This window comes from Alligator sinensis, unplaced genomic scaffold (genome assembly GCF_000455745.1).
Source record: "Alligator sinensis unplaced genomic scaffold, ASM45574v1 scaffold2_1, whole genome shotgun sequence".
Lineage (NCBI taxonomy): Eukaryota > Metazoa > Chordata > Crocodylia > Alligatoridae > Alligator > Alligator sinensis.
In genome coordinates, this window is record NW_005842712.1 from 241362 (window position 1) to 262565 (window position 21204).

The following is a 21204-nucleotide window of genomic DNA, read 5'->3' on the forward strand; positions in this document are numbered from 1 at the left end:
CTGGTTGTATGTTGCTTCTACATGGTTGCAGGGAGTGTCCTCTGAATATATAGTACAGAAAATATTCCTAGAGGAAATAATACTGGTAGAAGGTTGCTGCTGCTACCTGGTATCACTGTGAAGGAGCACTGACTGTGCTGAACCAAGTGAAGGATGACATTCCCACTACCACACAAAGAAGGAGTTGCTCAGGAAGGGAGTAAACACACTTTCTCTCTCTGGTCCAAGGGGCAGAGTTTCTCTAGGGTTTGGTCAAAAAAGTCTATTGACTTTGCTCCCTGCCCCTTTTGGAGTGCTGGTTATTCCTAATAGTTGCAACATGGTCTCTGGGCAGTCCAGGCCCTGGTGATTCAAATAGAGTGATTTTTCTCTCTTCGTTCCTTTTACTTCATTGAGACTGCTCCAGTGTTGCGTTAAGTAGCACGGATAGATTTGCCTAAGCAGAGAGAGTAGAGCTAAGACTCCATGTCTTCATCTTGTAAACAGGACTGGGTGCTCATCTTCCTTTCGTCCTCCTCCCCTTGCTCCCCCACCCACCCCACTGCTGGGTGAACTCCAAAGACTGTAGAAGGGACACAATATTGCATCTTAAGAAACTTCAAAAAAATTCTCTTCAAACTTTCAGAGAATTATATTTCATTAGTTTTTTTCCCCAACCAACAAGAAAACTGCCCTGGCCTTTTTCATAAATGCTTTTTTCCCTTTTCCCCTCGAATGAACCAAGCCCATACATTCTTTTTCCTTTTTCTTGGGAAAACATTTGCACTGAGGAATGCCTTCTCATTACAGTGCCTGGTCTTCCCTATGCCCTCAAACCAGTGTTAGTTTCCCTTGGACAGTTTATTGTCTTGGTTTCCTTTTTTCTTATTCAATTCTATTTTCATGAATGTGAATCCTTCCTTTGCTTCCAGCTCTCATCAAGGAAAATGTTGTCCTTTTCTAATTCCCCTTCTGTCCCTCAAAGTTATTTATGTGTTTAACTAGAGAGATTTAGAAACATATGTAAATATATGTCCCATTGCCATTGTAACATGATCTTCAAAGGCTTGGATAAAAGTCATTTTGCTACATTCTTTACATCAAACAGTTTCTTTAGCAGTCCTTTGGCATCATCATCGCTCCAAGGATCCAATCCTGTGAAGTGTTGATTGTTCTTCTCTCACTGAACCCATGGGATTTATTATATGTATACAGTTAAGAGTATTGGGATTTTAATTTATGTGATCTTTATATATTTGCATTATCTACCACTGCTTTCATCTTTTGCACTGATAAAATTTCAATATCATTATCTAGTCAAGTTTTGACATCTTATTATGTCTATTACAAAAAAAAAGGGAGTGGGGTGGGGAAGGGAAGGGTAGTCTGCTAAGTTCAGCCTACCGTGGAAAGGAAATAGCTTAGATATCAAGCTTTGAGGATCTACATTTATACTGGAAAAAGCAGCTTAGGTCCTTTATCTTAGGTATGCTCTTAGTCTTCAGAGACTAATTAATTATCAGTATAGATTTGGTCGACTGTTTTATTATATTATGTAATGTAATATACTGCACTTTATATACATGACAGGGAAGTCTGCTTAAGTCTGGGAAAAGCAGAAAAAAGTCTGTCACAGCAAAAAAGACAAGGGTAACAAAGATAGACGTGTTCTTCATAAACCCATCTTTACCCCTTGTAAGCACTTTCTCCCAGTGCATACACCACTGCACAGCTCAATCCTGAACTGTGCCAAGATCTCAGAAAAGATCTGTTGTTTAAGATGTATACTTATTACACTAACACTTCCCTAGCACTGAAGTGCTGTGATTTACCAAAGAGTCAAACCATGACCACTGTTGAAGAGTGAACAGCAACATGGTACAATAATTTAGAGGCTATATTGCAGGACATCTGAATTCCTTTTCTGCTCTTCCTACAGGCAGGAAACCTCCCTTTGATGTCAAAGGGCAACTTCCTGTGGGTAAGGAGAACAGAACAGCCTTGAAGATCTTAGCCATGTGTAGAATTTAGTACTTAGATTGTCATGAAGCAATGAGAGTTAGCTCTAAAACAGATGCATGTTTTCCTCCAGCAGTGAAAAATACTTGGGTTAATTGCAAAACAGGGGCAGAGGGATCTTGTGTAGGCAAAGAATGTGTTAATGTCACATATTAAAAGTTGACAAGGTTGCTGATCTTGACATGATCTATATATCATCTGCTGAAATTAAAGTGTGCAAGAAAAATTGTACTCTGATTGAATATAGTGCATACAGCTGTGGTTGCCCAGATCTAAACAGTTAAAAAGGGGTTCCATGCTAGAAAAGGGGAGGGGAAAGTGAGTGCATTCCCAAAAAAGTACATTCCCAAAATAAAGAGCTTACATCATGGACCTTTTCAGCTTTCCCACACTTCCCTCCTAATTATTGTCCTGCAGGACAGCTGATCTATTTCAAGCAGGAAGCTGTTTACAGATAACACTTGCAACTGTTTTGTCTGATTTGTTGAACTGTCGAAAAGCAAAAGCAACATTTTTTCAAATTAAAAACTGTCAGACTTCTGTAAACAGCAGCAATGAGGTTCATTTGTGCAGTGTCCCTGCAGTCACAGAGCGTTCCACGGTTCTCATTTTCTCAACAATCGTGAGGTAGGAGAGACTTTTGCAGTTTTACTGTTTCGAAGGGTATAAACAGAACATCTGGATGGATGGTAGGAACCAATTATGTAAGTGGCAAAGTATGACTGACAACTGGTGTGTGTTAGGGGAAAGAGAAGTAAATAACAGGTTTGATGTACTGCAGTTTAGGAGGTAATGTGGAACTTACTGCTTACAGGAGCCTGTGAGATTTACTTCACAAAACTTTTTATCCTAGATTTTGTAATTTAAAATGTGAAGCAAGAAAGAGTGAATTGTAAGAATGGAGTGTTGTTTTTATTTTGAGTTTTCAAATTTTGTAATCAAGTTAAGTTGTTTTTAAAGTATTCACTTTTCATCTCCATACCCATTAATGAGGTTTTGTAATTTCAGCTTTGTGTGTGTGTGTGTGTGCGCGTGTGTGCGTGCATGCATGCGTGTGTGTGTGTGTCTGGCTAGAACATTCATGGTTTAATTGCCACAAGTGAGAGAGGATGGCTTGTTGTTCTTCATAATAGATAAAATCCCCATTTAACATTGAAAATGATAAACATTTCTCCATCTCTCTCTCTCCCTCTTCCTCTCTCTTTTCCCCGCTCTCCATCTCTAATTTCTTCTGCAGTACCAGGTTGTTGCATATGAAAGATGAGTTTATAACTTAGCCCTAATGCAAAGGAGAGAAGTCATGTTGTATATGTCATACTGAAGTAGATGATGGAGGATCTTATAATGACATGGCTATGTCAGTGGCTAGTAAAGGGGCACCTTTAGTGAAGATTGAATCACAGATAATAAAAACTGTATCTAGTGGTATATTCAATAAAGGATTTCATATACAACTGGTGGATGATATTACCTGCAAGGTTTGAGAGGGGAGAAAATTGTTTTTTATTGCAAAATTGTTTGTCTGCATAATGGTGAAATACAGTTTTATTTTTCACTTGTCATACAAAGAAATTAAATCTCTGAGATGAAAAGATTACAAATTGCTGCTAAGTTGCTGAAAGGCTCTGAAAATGTAACTGGAAAAATGGTGGTAGTGTTCGTTCTCAGCAGCTGCTTTTTGAGCATTTGGATTTTGGACATTTCCAATTTACAATCACGGTCATTAAACAACTAGAGACAGTGGAGGCTGTGAAACAACCATTGATTTCCAGAAATGATTGCTAATTCAGAATAATGACATCAATTTTTCAGTCTTTCTATTACATCCCTTCTTGCAATGCTGGTAACACTTTGATCAGAATACATTAACTATATTTTTAAAAATAAGTATCGTATGTCATTGCTTTGAAGTCTAATTGATTTTGATTAGAATGAGGAAAAAAATGACAACTGATCTCAATCTTGCAACTGATTCATGGATCAGCCTGAGGCACTTCTTGTGAGCTTCTGTGGAAGAGATTGACTCCTCTGTGCCAGGAAGTGCCTGGCATAATGTGATCCTGATATTGGTTAGGACCTTTGGCCACTGCTATAATGCAAATAATAACAGTCCTTCAGAAGAGAAACATTTTTTTCAAATGCTTTTGATTCTTTAAATACTATACTTTAGAAGTGAACATGTGGCTACACAAAATCACCTAAACAATACTATATTTTGTATTCTTAATACATTCATTATCAACCAAATATATAGTCAAACCTTTAACAGAAACTGTAGCAGAAGATTGAGTTTTCAACACAACAGATCCTCATGCAAAGTATCCACTTTCTAAGGGAAACTTCATTTTTGTCAGTTCTTTCTGGCTTAAATCCAAGTGGGTTTTTTTTAGCCAAGAATGTGACTTCTAGTGCCTTATGGGAATTCAAGTTTGTTCCTTTGTCTCTGGGCCAGAACCTACAGATGAACTACATCTCCCATAAAGCACCATGGTCAAGAGCTCCATGTTGTATTGCTTCTCCTGGCTAACAGAGAAAACCATGATGCATTATGTAGTTCAGCTGATCTACAGAGAAAGGCCACAAGAAACAAATGCTGGGCAAGGCAAAGCCTCATTGCTCAAAATAGCTCAGAAAGTCAAGCAAATTCTCATTGTCATGTAGCTGGGGAGGAGCCAGCTTCATGCTTGTTTGGTAATCCATGTTAACACACAGACAGCATCCCCACCTGAGCCATTATCATGGATTCACACCTGTCTAAGGTCCTTCTCCATAGTGTCCAAGTGCCTCACAGCCTCTAAAGTATTTGTCCTTGCAATGCCCCCCGTGACATAACAATTATCCTATCCTCATTTTACAGACTAGGAACTGAAATTTGAAGGAAATTAGGAAGAATTTTGAAGGTAGCTAGACCTAGAAAATCCCATGAGGTGCTTAAAGCATGCATGGGCAGTTCTTCAAAAGGCTTTCTTTTGGTGCCGAATTAATTAGTAGGGGTGCCTGCCCCCAGAATGAAATCCAGAATCTTTGTTAGGCACCAACATGCCTTATACAGCGCACGGGAGATTTGTGTACCTGAGGTGAAAAGCCCTGCTCACTGAGTGGGAGCTGCCTAGAAACAGCCAATAGGAAATGCTGAGGACAAATCTGGTCCAGACATTAACTAGTACCTTCTACTAGTTTTAAGAACGCAAAGTTCATTAGGTTGTGTGCCCATATCATGTATGACTGTTAGGCCAGGCAGGAGGATGTCGGAGGTGGAAGCGTTGCAGTAAGGCCACAGAGACTGACAGACATTTAGATTTGGTCTTGTTTTGCTTGCTCTGCTAAGCTCCTTGTTCAATGTTCTGAAATGCTTCCTTTTAGCGTTGTCCCATAAATGTGGTATCAAAAGTGCACCAACAGAAAGAGCACAAGAAAATGCCAAAGATCGGCCACCAATACTTCCGGTTTCATTACAGGTTTGTCTCGATTTATGCGGTACATGTATTCCTGGAAAACTGTGCATAAATTGAATTCACATAAAGGGAACCCTGTTTACAATGTAACAAATAGGGATAGGTTCCCATGGTGGTGAGGGAGTGAGTAAGGCTGGGACTAAGGAAGGGGCAGGGGGAGGGGTGACCCTCCCGGGGCTGCAGCAGGGAGCAAAGCGGAGGGAACTATCAGTGGGTGCAGGGCAGGGGGCATGGCTCTTGCTGCAGCAGGGGCTGGGGTGAGTGGGAACAAGTGTGGGCATGGGACGCAGCGCAGCTTGTATTCACTCACCCCCTCCTCTGCTGCAGCTGCCCCGGGAGTGGCTGACACCAGCTGCCTGCAGCCACTGGGATGCACCATGCCCCGAACCCCCTGGGGCTCCAGTTGTCCCCACTTACTCCAGCCCCTGCTGCAGCAGCCCCAGGAGTGGCCGATGCCAGCTACCTGCAGCCGCTGGGCTGCACTGTGCCCCAAACTCCCCGGGGCCACAGTTGTCCCCATTCACCCCAGCCCCTGGGCTGGACTGTGCCATGCTGGGTGCAGGCAGGTGGTGTCGGCTGCTCCCAGGGCCACTGCACTAGGGGCTGGGGTAAGTGGGAGCCCTGGGGTACATGGGGCATGGCACAGCTTGTCCGCACTTACCCCACCCCATCCCCTGCTGCAGCTACCCCGGGAGTGGCTGGGGCTCTGCTTGTTCCCACTCACCCCAGCCCCTAGTGCAGCAGCCTCAGGAGCAGCCGACACCACCTGCCAGCATCACGGCACGGCACAGTTGAGGGGCTGGGGTGAGTGGGGACAACCAGAGCCCTGGGGGGTTTGGGGCACAGTGCAGCCCAGCAGCTGCAGGTAGCTGGCATCGGCTGCTTTTGGGGCTGCTGCAGCAGGGGCTGGAATGAGTGGGGACAACTGGAGCCCCAGAGGGTTTGGGGCATGGTGCAGCCCAGTGGCTGCAGGCAGCTGGCGTTGGCCACTCCTGGGGCACGGGTTGGAGTGAGTGGTGTTTGGGGCATGGTGCAGCCCAGTGGCTGCTCCCGGGGCTGCTGCAGCAGGGGCTGTGGTGAGTGGGGCCCCAGCCTCGTGGCCCTTTCCCCTCTCCCCATAGACTTACCTGCTTATGGTGGCACCTATGCCGATTGCATAAGAGTGAATATATCTTGCATATAACGAATTTGGGGTGTAAAAAGAGTCATTGCATAAAAGTGAATTTGCATATACAGAACCCACATAAATCAAGGGAAACCTGTAGTACACTGAATAGCCCCAGTGACAGGAGTGTTTAGCTATGTTCCATACTGCAAGAATGCTATAAAAGAGGGTGGTGAAGCATTGGTTAGCATGTTGATTAATGTAATGCAGAGAGAGCCTCAAATTATTTATGAATTACTTACCTTTGCTGAGGAAGGCAATAAGAACAACTATGACATCATTCTTGAAAAGCTTTGCAAGCATATCTTTCTTGAGAGGGACGTGTGGCCATGTTTTTATCAGAGAGGGTGCAGAGGTACAGAGGAAGCTTGGAAGCTTTTATAAGGGCACTAAATGATGAATGAGAACATTGTGACTTTTTACCAGCTGTAGAGAACGCAGAAAATTTGTTGAACACTTGAGATTTAAACCAAAGATATTTAAGAAAATTGTAATGAATGGCTAACTCTCCAAATGACAGCACAGTGAAGATTAAAGGAATCAAGTAAGAAAATAGTGTAAAGCTGGCACAGGAAGGACTATTCTTGCACTGGAAAGAGAAGCAACAGGGGAAAAAAGTCTTTTAATTAATTCAGTGATCAAAAGTGTTGAAAGGAGAAAATGGGACAGAAAACCTTGGAGCTAAGAGCTTGCCTGACAACTGTACAAGTTATTATGGTGGTCCAATAAAAGATATCAGCAAAAACACCCTGCTTCTTTCAGATTACAGGAAAGAAGCCAGGTTTATTCTATGCTCTTCTTAATTTGTTAGCGCAGAATATGCTGTATTTGTCAGCTAGAAAACCACTACAGTAAAGCCCTGGTCATTTGTATTGGAGTGGTTTGCTACCCATATCGTTCACACTAGGTTGCCAAAGTAAATATGAGCTGCTCAGCTGTTTGCTGCAGCTTTATTTCAAAGGACATGTCAGTGGGAGCTCAACACCAGTCCCATACAACTGATTGAGAGGAGGCATCTTGGAAATAAAAGCCATAGCAAAGAGCTGGCATATATTGTTAGTTGTGCCCAGTGGTTTGTTACACATGTCTATACTGGCTAGCTTTTGAACCCTCATTTTTGAGGGGTGAGGGGTGAAGAACTGAACCCTGCAAAGGATCTGCTTTCTGCTTTGCTTATAATGTAGACCAGAAATTCTAGTAAAATATCATTTGGCATGGAGGAGTAGCAATATCTTTTGTGGAGGGGTGGCAGTTTTATTTCTAGGAATATTTGAATATTTGACTATAGGAATCTTTGTAAATATTAATACCATACTACTTTGTCATGGAAGTGATGCCAGTAACACTTGTTACTGTTATTTTGCGTGTGGGGGGAAGGGTGTTTTTGTTCTGTGTTTGTAGACATATTTCCAGCTAAGTGCAGATTCACTTGTATTAAAAAGTAAGACTGATGTCTAGTATTCGCATGAGTCCATGGCTAGAGATGTAAGAAAGTCATTGGGATCATGTGGTGAAACAGAAGAAGCAAGTAGAGAGCATATGCAGGATTAATAACACCTGTTTCCTAGGATCAATCAGTGACATTCAGGAATTAGTGTGGACTGTTAATCATAAAATATTCAACACAATTCTTCAATTTAAACATGATTTAGGAGCAGAGTCTGTTGGGGATGACAAAGTAAAACAGCCTTGTTTGAACTCCAAGGCTAGAGTCAGAAGTTACATATAAACCAGTTTAAGTGATTGGAAACTGGTTTAAACCTGTAACAGAACCGAAGTTCAGCTCACATAAACCCGGTTTGAGATAAACCTGGATGGGTGCAGTATCGTATTTAACTGATTTAGGCTCAACTAGTTTATGGAACGTCTGTCCCAGCTCCCCTCCCAACTCAAGCGTGGTCACAGTGCCCCCGTACTCCATTCCAGGAGTCCTTGTGGGTGGGCAGGTGAGCAGGCTAGCCTCTGCCACTGCTCCTCTGCTCTGCCAGCTGGGCTTGCCCCACCCTGGGCTGTCACAAAGCAGGGCAGGGGGAGGCAAAGCAGGGAAAAGGATCCCCTTGCCCAGCCTGGGCTTCCCACCCCTCCAGCTGTGTCTTCCTCCCCCAGGCCAGACCAGGTGGACAGCCCTGCCCCCTGCAAGTCTCTGCCTCTGACCTGCAGGGGAGATGGGGGAAAGGAGCCCCTCTACCACACATATGGGGGGTTGCTCAGTGTGGGGCTTCCCTCCCCACCTTCTATGGAGTGCTCCCATCCCTTCCACCTGGCCCAAGCCCCTGGGCTGCCCAATGTGCATGGGTTCCAGCAGGACATGTCGGGTGGCCCAGAAGACTTCTGCCAGGCAGCAAGGACAGTAGCATGCCACATGGGGAAGGTTTGCAGGGACATGTGGGGAGTGGATCGGAGCTCTGCCCTGGGCCCCAGCCCCATGCTGTTCCCACCCCATGATCTGGGTCCCCACCCACCAATCCCAGTCCTGGACACCACTCCCGACCCCCCACAGTCCAATTCCATCTGCCTGATTGAGCACATTGCCCGTTGGGGTCCTGGCCTGGTCTCCATGGCCAGGACCCCAACCTACAAGCTTTGTTTGGCACCCCCAGTGGTGGGTGCGGGATGGATGGGTTGGGCAGTGGATCTAGGTCCAGTGGTGGGAGCAGACACTGACAGCAGCAGCCAGGCAGAGTGAACTGCTGCTGTGGGGGCTGCTGGGAAACTGAGTACAGCTGCTGCATCACCCCTGACGCACCGTGTACCTGGGGGTGGCAGGATTGGCTTCATGTGCCACAGCCTGGGCTCCCCCCCAGGCCTGGGCCAGGTGGGTCCAAGGGACCCACCGTCCGCCAGATAAAATCCCTTGCCGGGCCAGATCTGGTCTGCGGGCTGTGTTTTGCCCATCCCTGCTTTAAAGGGAAAGCATTGAACCTAGATAATCTAGAGTGACCTATCCCCAATTCAATACCCACCTTAGCATTCACCATTATTGGTTTAGAGATTCCAAAGAAACCTCTCCAGCAGTTCTATTCAACAGTTATTAATAGCTCTATCATTAAGGACCTATTGAAATCATGATGGCACAATTTTTGTGGAAACCACAATTTCAGGTTGGCTGTGCAAAAAAGTGCAGGCTCTGCAAAAACCCTTGCAGACTCTGTGATTTTGCAAAACCTCCCCTCAGAACAGAAAAAAACCCAACAGCTTACTGGCAAACAGAGAAAAGGCTAGGAAGCCCTACAGTCTTGGAGCATGGAGGAGGGAGGCATGGAGGGGGGCAAGGTGGGACAGGGCTGCTCACAGCTGGAGGCTGCTTCTGTGCCTCTTGCTGTGAACAGCCCTGCCCCTCCCTGCCCTGGGGCAAACCCCCCCTGCCCCTCCCTGCCCCCCACTTGCTGCTCCCTCTCCCCCCCTCTGTCCTCTCCCCTGCTGTCCCCCCCTCCAGCTTCTCCCTGTGCTTCAAGACTGCAGGGCTTCCCAGCTTTTTCTTTGCTTGCTGGTAAGCGTTTTTTTGCAGGGAGCCTGCCAAAATCACAGAGCCCACCACTTGGGGATGGGCCAAAACCACAGCTTAATTCCCTGATTAAACCCAGGGAAGTCATTAATCTGTACTTAATAACACATGGATTAATGGCTTCCCTGGGTTTAATCAGGGTAATTAAGCCATGGTTTTGGGTGACATGGTAATCTGCGGGGAGGGACTGCCAGGGCCTGTTGGCCAGTGAGAAGTGTGGGGGAGCTGTGCCGCACTCAGCCCACAAAAACAGTGGCTAGCCCTCGGATCTGCTGGTGAAATTGGCTGGCTGCCTATCAAATTCAGTAGACCCCTATCTATCACCCTTGAAATTATCTGGTGTCTCGTTGACCCTGGCTATGCTATCTGCTTCTACTATCTCCTGTGGCAATAAATTCCAAGTTAACTACCTGTTGTATTAAAACCCTCCCCCTCCCCCGCAAGCCCCCAACTTTCTCTTATTAGTTTTAAACCTGCCTTCTACTAATTTTAGTGGGTGCCCAATAGTTCTAGCATTCTGAGATTTAGTTCCTCATTGACTTGGTCCACACCCTTCATGATTTTATAGACCTCTGTCATATCCCCCCTCAGCCTTCTCCTTTCCAAACTGAAGAGTCCTACCCTTTTTTAGTCACTCTTGGTATGGAAACTCCTCCATGCTTGTGATCAATCTGGCTGCCCTTACCTGTATCTTTTTCAGTTTTACTACATCCTTTTTGAGATGCAAAGAACAGAGTTGTACATGATATTCAATATCCCAGTGTTTTGGTAGTCATTTGTTCTGTATCAAACATTGAACAGTCCATTTTGTTTATAAAGTTTTCACCATCTTGTTTTAAAATTATTTTAGGTTCGCCACTTAATTCCATGCTCCAGCAGTGTCATCTGGAGCAAGAAAAAGCCTTAATCCCTCCATCTGAAGTTCTGCTGGAGATAGTCCAGAGGCAGGCAGGAGTGCTGTATATGTGTTAACATTTGCAGAAGTTGTTAAAGCCTGTATTCCACGATCTCTAAAATAAGATGCTGAAAAAATAAAACATCAGAAAAAAATGGATTGTTCAATATTTGATATAGAACAAAATGACTACCAGAATACTATGGTATCATGTATTATGTACAGTTTTGATCTTTGCATCTCAAAAACCAGTGTAGTAGTTTTAGTAGTCTACATTAGTCTCAAATCTATTCTGAAAATCAAAGTTCTGTGCAACCACAAGGAATGTCTCAGAGGCAAATTGAATGCAGTTATCTCATACGAGGACTTCAGGAACTCTGCATTTTGTAAATACTGACTTAATGTTCTGGATGATGTGTGCTGATGAGGTCTATGTCGGAACAGCCAAATCAATATATCTGGGGAAGTAACCAACTACAATAATGTGTGTCTCCTTTCTGGAAAGACAGAACTGTTGCTATTTGTTGCCAAGGTCTGTCAGGTAACTTTCTAGAGACTGATGGTTTTTGTGGTTGTTTTTTTCCGTGTTAACATTCTTTGCAACTCACTACATGTATTTGCAGTTACGTACTTGGACTGGGACAACATGTAGGTTATTATGCTTGCAGTCTGCACTTGTCTATGCCTTGGTGTCCATCCTGGATCTTCAAGAAGATCCTTCTGATGTACCATAGAAATCAGAATACCTTATCCTTTCAGAAGCAGACTGTTGGCCATGTGAAGGTCATTTTAGCCTTGCAAATATCATGACAATAGGCCTGTGCAAAGCGGCAAATATTAAATTCAGATTCAGATTCGGCCAATTCAGAAGGACAGTGATTCGGTTCTGTGATTCGAGTCACTGTCCTGATTCAATTTGGCCGATTCAGAGATTTGGTCATAGACTATAATGGGGAATCACTGAAATACCTTTAACTTTGTAATTTTTTTGCAGATTTGGATGAAAACAGCAGGGATGGGCTTTTGAGGGCATGAAGCCTGACAAGTTTCAAGGAGATAGGTGCAAGGGTTTCTGTGAAAGTGCCCTCAAACTGTTGAAAGCAAAACTTGTATCACTTGTGTGTGTTAAGGGGTATAGATTGTAGCCATGTTGGTCTAAGTACATAGACAGACAAGGTTCTTTGGGTCCATATCTTTTATTAGACCAACTGAATAGTTGGAGAAATATATCTTAGCAAGCTTCCGGGTTTAAAAACTCTAGGCTGAGGAAGCATCTGCAGCTGGTGTGTGTGCTCTTTCTGGATGAAAGGAATAGTAAAAAAGCCAGAGGCTTGTATGCATGCAAGAAAGGGTATCAGTGAAAATGTAAATTGAGGTGTCAGGGGCTGAGAGGTGGGCTGGGGGGTGGGGGGGAAGAGGGATGTGTAGCAGTTAAAAGTGGATAGGTACCTGGGGAGTCAGATGTCAGACAGGTTATCATGTGTCATAAATCCAATGTCTATATTGAGTCCATGTGTTTTTGTATCTAGGAGGTTGATGAAGTGACGTTCATAGGCTCATCTATGAAAAGTATTTTGTAAATTCAAACAAGCACCAAACATTGCTAACCTCATCACCAGAAGCAAACTTCCTAGAGCCCAAAACACACTGAATGGATCCAGACCATGCCATAACAACAAATGCAAAACCTGCCAACATATCTCCAGTACCCCCACAATTGCTACACCCCACAACAGAACCATCACCATTCTTGGATCTTACAGCTGCACCTCCAGAAATGTTGTATATCTCATCTAGTGCACCAAATGCCTTGATGGAAAATACGCAGGAGAGACCAAACAACAACTGCATACCAGAATGAATACACAGTGGACATGTATTAAAGACAAAAACACCCAGTGACCAGTGAGGGCACATTTCTCACAATAAAACCACTCTCTCTCCAGTCTCTTAGTCCTGATCCTCAAAGGGAATTTACAAAACACTTTTCACAGATGAGCCTATGAACTTCATTTCATCAACCTCCTAGATATAAAAACTCATGGACTCAATATAGACATTGGATTTATGACACACTATAACCTGCCTGACACCTGATTCCCCAGGTACCTCTCCACTTTTACCTGCTACACCCCACTCCCACGCCCTGGCCTGTCTCTCACCCCTGACACCTCAATTTACATGTTCCCTGACTGCCTTTCTTGCATGCATACCAGCCTCTGGCTTCTTTACTATTCATTCTATCCAGGAAGAGCACACACACCAACTGCAGATGCTTCCTCAGCCTGATGAAGGGTTTTTAAACCCGAAAGCATGTTAAGATATATTTTTCCAACTGTTTAGTTGGTCTAATAAAAGATATCAGATTGACCCAAAGAACCTTGTCTGCCTTGTGTATGTTAAGTCAGAGCAGGATAAATGCAGCAGGGATGGTAGCCGCTAACAGGGGGCCTTCCTGATGCTGGTTAGATCTTGGCCCACCCCATCCACCTGTTTCTGGGCCAACTGCCCGTCCCTCTTTTTCTGCCACGTCTTGATGGAAAACTGATTCAGATGTTACCCAGGCAGGAGGCTGCCCATTTAGGCCCCTGATGTCTAGGGGTGACATCCATTCTACAGCTCTGTACCTCCCCTCCACTGTAGCCCATGCCTTGCAGATTGCATCCTTCACTCCCTCCAGCTGTGGTCCCCTCTCTGGGACCTTTGGCTCCCCCTTAGGCCCTGGCCTCACCCTCAGGCCAGTCAGAATCCTGAGCCTCTTGCTCTGGGCATTCCTCATGGTATGCCCCTGGCCCTTCGACCCCCACTTGAGTCCTGGCCACAGCACAGACCAGTCAAGGGTACCTCAGGTCAGATCTGAGCCGCCTGCCTGTTCTCACTCTCACAACTCCACTGTAACCAATAAGCCTCAGGCATCTCAAAGATCTTACAGGTTTGGGCTTTCCCCAGCCAGGACTGTGCATGCGTGCAGTGGCTGGAGGGTATCAGGCACCCCCTACCCCCCTTTTCCTAATCTTTCCTGCATGCTGCCTAGATAGGCAAACTTGTTGACCGTAGACAGTTGTTGGCCTTTAACTGAGATGTGTGGTTCCTGGGGTATTGTGCCAGGTGCAGGTTGAAACATCACTTTGGTCTTCTTTGTGTTAATAGTGAGTCTAAAGTTGTTACAGGCTGATGAGAGTAGGTCCATGGATCATTGCATGTCAGCCTTTGAGCCTATGCATAATGCACAGTCATCAGCAAAGAGGACATTGTGCAGCATGGCTTTGTTTAGATCGACGAATGTGAAGAGAAGATTGACATTCTGTTCCTGGCACTTTTCTTGAAGCTGCCGGACTGCAAACACCATATAAATGTTTCCGCGTCCTTTTCTGAAGCCATATTGACTCTCAGGCAGTAGGTCATTCAGATGGTTGGTCAGCTGGTTGAGGAAGACTCTCGTGAGTATCTTTCAGGCAGTTGAGAGGAGGGATATGCCCCTGTGGTTGTCAGAGCATTGGCAATTTCCCTTTCTCTTTTACAGATGGATAATGGAGGCATTCTTGGGGGACTACCTCCTGTGACCACATACTGCATAAGATTGTGGTTAGTTTTTCTGCAAAGCCATGACCACCTGATTTGTAGATCTTGGCTGTAATTGCATCAGGTCCAAGAGCTTTGCTACTAGACATTTGTTGTATGAGAGATTAGCAAAAGCTAGCATGTCCTTTGGCAGACTCCGTAAGTCAGTCTGGGACTGCAGATGCATCAGAATGGTGACAAAACTGAAGGTTTACAAAGCCATCATTCTTCCGACCCTCCTTTATGCCTGTGAAACCTAGACCATTTAGCATTGTAATGCCAAGTGGACCACTTCCATCTGCGCTGCCTGCGAAAGATACTACAGATCAAGTGGCAGGACAGGATTCTGGACACTGAGGTGCTCAGAAGATTAACTCTCCCCAGTATTCACACCCTGCTGAAACTGGCACAACTAAGATGGCCAGCCACCTCTCAACAATGCCAGACACTCGCCTGCCAAAGAAAGTCTTCTATGGCAAACTGTCAAATGGAGTATGCCTTTGTGACGCACCAAATAAGCTGTACAAGGACACCCTAAAGGTGTCCCTAAAGAGTTTCAGCATCCACCCAGAGTCATGGGAGAAAATTGCTCATGACCGTTCATTCTGGAGGTCCCAAATCCAGAATGGAGCATTGACCTTTGAACAGCACCACATGGCAGAAGCAATGAAGTAATGCGCAGCTAAGAAAACAAAAACCTCCTGTATCCAGTCCTCATCGCTGTCTTGCCCCTGCTGCCGCAGATTGTTCAAAGCAAAGATCGGACTTATAAGTCACCTACGTACTCATGTGACCTAGCCTCCACCCCCACTTTGTTCTCTTCCTTTTCCCTTTTTTCTCCTTTTCCTTCTTTTCTCTTTTCTCCTTCCCTTTTTCTTTCCCGCTTCTTTTCCCTCTTCTTCCCTCTCCTTCTCCCACTGGATATGATTATCTTTGCCCGCAAAGGACAAACAACAACACCTGCCTTTCACCAGGAAGGTTCACAGTTCTGGCATTTCCTGGGGTGGTTGTGCCACTGGCAGTCCCACCAGGCCTCCCTGCCCTGGCAGGGTGCAGTTTTAGGTCATGCCCAGGAGACCTTCTTTTCCATAGCCACAGTCTATACCTCCAAGTTCTTCCTGGCATGGGAACTCAGCAGGGAGATGTTCTTCCCCTGCTGGCTGGTGATTAACTAAACTGCCGCCTCCAGCTCTGGGAGTGGGGCTTTAAATGGTTCTGAAAGCAAATTAAAAAAGCAAATAGGTGCAGAGTGAGGAGGGTGGCACTCGCTCTGTCTGCACATGGGGCTTGGGGAACCCCAGCCAGTGGGAGGTTCACGTTCAGGAATACTAGCTGCTCCATCAAACCAGGATCCAAGGAGGTACGGCGGGGTGTCACAACATCACCAACAATGCTGAACACCCTCTTGCTTGAAACACTGGTTGATGGACAGGACAGGTGTTGCCAGGCAACTGTGGTCAGATCCTGCCACATCTGGCTATGGGTTGCCTAATAGGCCAGGGGTCGCAGTGCAGCAACTCCACATCCTCGGTGAGATAGGCACTGAGGCCCACAGATGGTGGGATCTGGTGCCTCTGAACCCCAACATTGAAACCATGCCTATGGCTCACATTGGCAGAGGCTGTGGTGGAGGAGATTGACTGGTGCTTGAAGTGCTGGCACAGCAAAGTGGATCCCCCTCTTCCATGTCCCCCCACCTCTGCCCTGCTGCCTCCCTGATTCTGTTAATCAGCACCTCTGTCCAGTGATCAAGGGTCTTGCTGCTGCAAATGCTCCCCTTCACCCTCAGGTCGCATACTGGACCACAACATATCTAGACTTTTTTTTATGTCCTTCTTCAGCTGCTTCACCAGTGACTGCACCTCTGGCGAAAGTGGCTTGCCCCAGCCAGGAACATTGATCCCCTGGAACTTCTCCATTTGATTCTCAAGCTTCTTCACTATGGGAATCACCTGGATAAGGAGGGCATCACCAGTGCTAAGACCCTTGGTGGCCTCGAGGAATGGCTTGAGGACCACCAAGATCTGGGTAATGGTATCTCACTCAGTTTTGTTAAGGGAGCCACTGATCCCAGTCTCCCCAACCAAGGCTGTCTCATGGATGGCCTTCTGTTGCTCCATCAGCTTTTTGAGCATCAGGTATGTGGAGTTCCACTGAGTCTCCACATCCTGCATGATTTTTGTGGGATCCTCAACTCTGCCTGTTTGTCCCACAGCACCCTGCCCCCCCCGATGCTCCGGTGGAAGTAGCCCGCCACCTTCCTGCATTTTGAAATGAGCTGGCTGGTAGAGGTAGTGATGGCGCCGTCACCAGGAGCCCCCTGTCCCCCTCCAAGGTGTCCCTGACTATGAGGTGGAACTTGTGTGCCACACAGTGGATGCCAACAAAGTTGTCGGTGATCATGAACCTGCGGGTGAGCTTGGTTTCCCCAGTGAGCCACCCCTGCACTATGTGGCTCATGGCCCCCATGATCTCCCTTGCCGTGTGGGACTCATCCATCAGCTCCACTTGAAGGAGAGCCCACCAACGCCCTGACTGATCACACCAGTGCCCTGTGAGGGAGAGGTATGCCTGATCTCCACCCTGGCTGCTCCAGATGTCCGAGGTGAAGTGCAAAGCTATCTGTGGCCCTGCCTTCTGCAGCTCCTCCCTCAAGTACTCCCTGCATGCCTCATACAGGGAGGGCACCACTGTCCTGCTAAAGATGGCGTATGCAGGCACTTGGTAGGGATGGAACCATGAGTGCCACGAGCTGCCTGAACCCTGGACACTTAACAAAGGATAAGGGCTGACCATCCAGAGCAAGAATCTTCCCAATGCTTTGGGTGATCTTGCTCGCCTTGGGAATGTTGCCTCCCTTTGTCTCCACCTTTCCTCCGCTGATCCAGGGTGTCCTGCCTCTGCTTCTTGGGGACGGGGGATTTGGAGCGAGAGGGGAACTTCTTTTTGGGCAAACTACCACTGGTGCCAGGCTGAGGAGGAACAAGGGCAAGGGGGGTGCTGCCTCCTAGAATGCAGCAGCATTCCCGTGGTGGTGAAGTGTTTCTCTTCCTTGCCCCAGCTGATCTACTTTCGGCAGTGCTGGCAGATAGCATACCTGGGATCATTTGCCACATCAGAATGATCCCACACTACACTAGCCACCTGCTTCTGGGTTGAGGGTGGGGATCCTGCCTTGTCCCCCTCCAGAAGACCTGGCATCTGCCTTACCAGCATGCTTCATAATGTTTGGTGTGATGCAAAATGTGTGTGTGTCTGTAATGTATGTTATGCTTTCCTGCACAGTGATGATATACTGTCAGGGAAAACACAGAAGAAGAGAGACTAGCTAGTTACCAAGAAACTAGATAGCATGCCAGAGCCTTTCAGACACTGCTGGTCCAAGACAGACACAGCTCACAAAGCCACAGAATACTTCACACGCAGCCTTATATGTTGTTTCTATGTCCTTCCCCCAGAGGACTGTGATTGGAAGGGAACTCAGGGAATGATCACAGTCACTGGCCAGCTACAGATGTCAATACCAGGGCCAGTTTTTCCCTCACCTCTTTCCCCCCCTTTTCTCAGTGTCTGGTTCCTGCAAGTCTGCCTTCCAAATCTCTGAATTTTTCTGAATCAATTCAGAGGCTTCTGATTTGATTCGGACCTTTTAATGGGTCCAATTTTGATTCGGAAATTCAGCCGCTGAATTGGGCCGAATCTTTTAATCAAATTGGCTACCGAAGCTTTGCACAGCCCTACATGACAGGCTTATTGGAAGTTGAGGTGCCCCCTCCCCCTCCACACATACCCTTCTTTGGAAATGTTGAATGAGTTTATGGAAAGTCTCATTCTTTATTTCTTGATTTTTAATTTGCTGAAGTTGTGTATGGTGCCAAGGCAAGTTCAATGTAATCTTTAACCTCTCACTAAAACTTTTCATTCTTCCTCTCACTAAAACTTTTCATTGGTGGCTGCTTAATTGGGGCTCTGGATAGAATATCTGCTGGTATGAATGTGCTCCTTGTATGTGCCAAATGTTGAAAGCAAATAGCATTGGCCATAGTCAAAATCTTTGCATCTTAGCTGGAAGATCACCAAGTGTTTGAACTTAATGACACTAAGGGCTTCTGATATGCTTCTATGCTAAATCCATATTGAACAAATACATGCAGAGCTCTTTGAAGGCCCAGCTTATCACTAGAGCTTCCTCTTCCACTTCATATATTGATGCTCATATTCTATGATATTTCTTGATGTAAATTCAACAGGGAAGGCTAGTAATTACTCAGTGGGTGCATCTACGTGTGACGCTACATTGCCACAGCACCATGCTACAGCGACATAGTTTCCTCAGGCAAGAACCATGATGCTGCAGCTATGTCACTGTAGCAACACGCTTCCTTGTTATAGTGCATTGCTACAGCGACATAGTGCATAAAAATAACCATATGTGGCACATGTGGCACAGTACAGGCTGTTACCGTGCTAACTTTTAGTACTACTTAAAGGAAGTACTAACTGATGGTGTGGTAACAATGTCATCATAGTGACACGTGTAGACGCACCCAGCATGTCTGAGCTGGGCTAGTTCCTTGTTTTCTATTTATATATCCTTATAGATTGTATCTGCTTTCTCCTAATTTGCATTTCTCATCAGAATGAAGCTAGCTAATTGAAAGCATCTGACAATCTGCATGTAGTCATTTGTATTCTCTTTTTATTGGTGCCATGAACAAATCCATCATCTGCATGAAAAAAAAATGTCTGATGGACCAGTTGCCATCTGATAACTTCTCCTTTGGAAACATTTTGGTACCTAGAATATGCTGCATGAAAATCAATCAAAAGAACAATTTCCAAGCAGGATTATGAATGCACTTAATTGTACAGGCTACACAGCAATGGGGTTTGTCTAAGGCCTGCTCTAGCATCAAGGTTTGAGCCCCTCATTATTGATCAATTGGGAAGCCTGCTTTTCTCTTTCACCTGCTTTATGAAGCTGTGTAAGGGCCATACAAATTGGGATTTTCCATTGGGCTTCAGTACTACAACCATCCCTGTACACTAGGCCATAGGAAATAATTCCTCTATCTTCCATTTTCCTTAACACTTCTTCGTACTTTTGCAGGTCAGGGTATAGGGATGGGCATGGACCTGTGAAAGCAAAGGGAGTTGCTGATTGCACAAATTTTATTTTGTACTCCCCTTTTCAAAGATTTCTCAACCCTGTGAGGAAATCAGAATGCATCTCCTGGATAGCCTGCTTTTTCCTATAGATGCTTTCTCTATGATGGTTAGACCATTTATAACTGGCAGTCTTGGTAAGGGAATTGCTACCCTTGAATTACACACACAGTTCAAAGAACTTTCCATCTCTTGTCCAGTTTCTCAAATATCCAACCTCAGCTACCACAGGGCAGTCCAACTTCTGTGTGGCCAGGGGCCACATGCTGTGTCCCTTCTTCCTCCACCTACTGCCCTGAACTGGGCAGTGCTGCATGGTGGCCTGGACCCCTATGCTCCCTGGGCTGTAGGATCCCTCACCTCATGAGTTGTGCTATGCTGCCTGGACCCCAGGAGTGAGGGTACGAAGCAAAAGTTGGAGGAGGGAGAAGGAATCTGGAGATCCTGGCAGCAGCAGTAGGAGAGCAATGGTGGGGAGTGGTACCTAGAACAGGAGTCTGGGGACCATGAGTTAACTCCTGATGGGCTGCCAGTTGGACAGGCCTGGTGTAGCACACTAAGCTCAGGTAGAGTCTTGTTTGATCCTTGCAGGTTTCTCTTCTGGAGACAATACTAATCTTTTGTGATGGCTGCTACAGTCTTGACTTTGAATATAAAATGCAATCCTGCTCTGGATCCAGAGATGCAAATTTGAACCTCATTCTGGGCTTGAACTGAAGGCTGCAACCAACTGAATTAGCTATAAATGGATTACATGGTCATTCGGGCTGGGAAATGGCTGCATGTGAAGCTAGAATCCTATTTACCCACCAACCTGGTGTTTATTCAATTGATCCATATGCTTGTGACAGACTAGCTGGTAGTGATTTAGCCCAGGGGTTTTGAAAGGGTAAAAGATGATTGGAGGACTTGGGATTCCCTTTCCTCACCAATCAGGCCCCAGGGACTCACCCTCCATGTCCTCTGATTGGCCCCTTGGGTCACCTGGAGCGGGAGTGCAGCTGACTCAGGGGAGACCAGTGAGGGACCACAAGGAAGGAGTTGCAAAGAGCTGGCAAGAGCTGAGCCAGCAGGGTGGGAGCAGTTGCCCCAGAAGACCCTGAAGGAGTGGGACCTGCAGGCAGCACTTGGACCCTCAGCAGTGTGGTGTGCAGCCGGCAGGAGAGGCTCCCCGCTGGGCTCCAGGATCCCCTACGAGAGGCCGTGGCCAGCAGGAGAGGGTCCCAGCTCCAGCAAGGATGTGAGCAGCGACCTGAGAGATTCCCAACTCTGCTTCCAGCTCCTCTAGCCCGAGGCCAGGAAGCTCAATGTGAGGCCAGGGCTCCTGGAAGGTCAAGACCCCTAGCCGCTTAAAGTAGCCCTAGTACTGGTGGCTGTGCTGTAGAGTTTCTGCCTGCCACATGGGAGATCTTAGTTCAAGTCCCAGCTGGGATGATTTAGGGTGAGTGAAGTAGCAAAG

At 46.1% G+C, this 21204-nt stretch overlaps 1 protein-coding gene across 3 annotated transcripts in view; it reads left to right on the plus strand.

Moving 5' to 3' along the window:
- Positions 1–2398: 2398 nt before the first annotated feature.
- Positions 2399–21204, plus strand: part of COLEC11 (collectin subfamily member 11) — a 59708-nt gene continuing 40902 nt past the window's right edge. For 2 of the 3 annotated variants that reach the window (XM_014524960.2, XM_006034223.3), the window contains exon 1: positions 2399–2625. The gene's annotated coding sequence lies outside the window, so the exon portion shown is untranslated. The other variant, XM_014524961.2, reaches the window with a different exon arrangement.